Source organism: Perognathus longimembris, chromosome 8 (assembly GCF_023159225.1).
Source record: "Perognathus longimembris pacificus isolate PPM17 chromosome 8, ASM2315922v1, whole genome shotgun sequence".
Taxonomy (NCBI): Eukaryota; Metazoa; Chordata; class Mammalia; order Rodentia; family Heteromyidae; genus Perognathus; species Perognathus longimembris.
The window spans coordinates 53,193,720-53,195,602 of record NC_063168.1 but is presented as its reverse complement, the minus strand read 5'-3'; the positions used below and the strand labels follow the sequence as shown (position 1 = coordinate 53,195,602).

At 43.2% G+C, this 1,883-nt stretch overlaps 1 non-coding gene across 1 annotated transcript; it reads right to left on the bottom strand.

Moving 5' to 3' along the window:
* Positions 1 to 1,189: 1,189 nt before the first annotated feature.
* On the bottom strand, positions 1,190 to 1,296 carry LOC125356993. The gene has a single exon (XR_007212026.1). It is a non-coding gene; the product is annotated as a U6 spliceosomal RNA (small nuclear RNA).
* Positions 1,297 to 1,883: the final 587 nt, after the last annotated feature.

Here is a 1,883-nt window from a genome sequence, read left to right as displayed (position 1 = left end):
CGGTATAGAAAGTTTACAGTCTCTCCAGCATGCCAACCTCTTTAATAACTTGAAAAGCACAAGAGGTGGCTGTTAATTTCAGAGACAGTTATATGAAGCTTTTATGGAGTGTGGGGCAGAGTGTATAGTTAGCAGCCTGCAAGATAATGAACCCTTAAAATAAGGCTTTCAAAAAGCAGTCTGACTTTTGCTTGTGCCAAAAGAACAAACATTTTCTTCTGCTTTTTTTTTTAAGGCAGGAAAATGTATCTAAAGTAGGATCTCTATATTTTCATACAAGATGGGCCATTTTCTTCATCAAAGGCATCTGTTGTGCTAGAGAGCCAGACATCTTTTGATGGACTGAGCTTTGTACTAAACTGACATTCTTTTCGTTGGTGGTAGTGTTCTAGTACTGGGACTTGAACTCAGTGCTTCACACTCTTGCTTGGCTTTCACACTGAAGGCCACACTTCCTCCATGTCTGGATTTTTGCTGGTTAATTAGAGATAAGAGTATCATTATCCTAGCTTTGTCTTATCAATGGCTTCAAACAGCTATCTTCAGGTCTTAGCCTACTGAGTAGCAGAAATTACAAGCTTGAGCCACTAGTCCTAGGCTTGTCATGGTGTTCTTTTCCTACAATGGGTGTGGTGAGCGTCATCCTAGTTGCCCTCTGAGTACCAGATCTGCCCTGCCTCCCCCCGACCTCCCCGTGGTTGATAAGTTGGAGAGGCAGAGCTGCCCATGCTTGGTAATGTGGCAATGTGGAGAATCCAAACATGGCACCAATGGGGTCTTCAAGGTTCTTTCCCAAAAGGGAGCCTGGGGGCCAGAGGCCATACAGAAGGTGAAAAATGGGTACGGTTTGTCTTTTCCAGTCTAGAACTCTGTGATCCACTCTTTTAAAACAAATTTAATTTTATTGTTAAGGTGGTGGTACAGAGGGGTTACAGTTGCATACATAAGGCAGTGAGTACATTTCTTGTCAAACTTGTTACCTCCTCCCTCATTTCTATCCCACCTTCCTCCTCACCAATTCCCTGCTCCCCCAAGTTGTACGGTTAATTTACAATGTTGTCTTGTAACATATTGTCTGTTGCATTGTTCACCCTTTGTCTTTTGTCTCATCATTTTTGATGTTTCCCTTCCCTAATTCAGATAAACATATATACAACACCCAGGGCACCAAACCAAATACAGTGACAAAAAAGATAGGGAATTCTTCGCGAATTTGCATGTCATCCTTGTGCAGGGCCATGCTAATCTTCCCTATATTGTTCCAATTTTAGTATATGTGCAGCCAAAGTGATACCCGTGGTCTAATCTTAACTCTTAATACTGCATGCTAGGGATGGGTGGGGAGCTCTGGTACTCCTGAAAACACCAAGCTAGTGACAGGAGGACAGGGCCTCCTCTCCCCTCTAGGCAGACTTTTGTGACTCTGACCCATGAAGCACATAGGTTGTCCTTTTCCTTCTCCTCCTCCTCTTCCTTTTCTTCCTCTTCTCCTCCTTCAACTTTCTATTTCTATCCCCTCCTCTTTCTCCTATTCTTCCTTTCTCTCTTTTCTTCTGGTCTTCTCTTCCTTCTCCTTCTCTTCTTTCTCCTCCTCTATCTCTTTTCCTTCCTCTTCCTTCTCCTGTTCTCCATCCTCTTTTTTCTCTCCTCCTCCTCTGCCTCCTCTTATTTATCTACCTGTAGCTTTTCTCCCTCCTCTTTCTTCTCTTTGTCTTGTCTTCCTCTTACCCCTTCCTCTCTCTCTTCTGTCTTCTCTTACTTCTCCTTTCATATTTCTTCCTTCTCTGCCCCCTTCTCTGTCTTGTAATCATCAATCACCTCTCCCATTCCTGCTATGTTTAGCATTCATAAACACTGTGCATAGGGCTGGGGACATAAACATG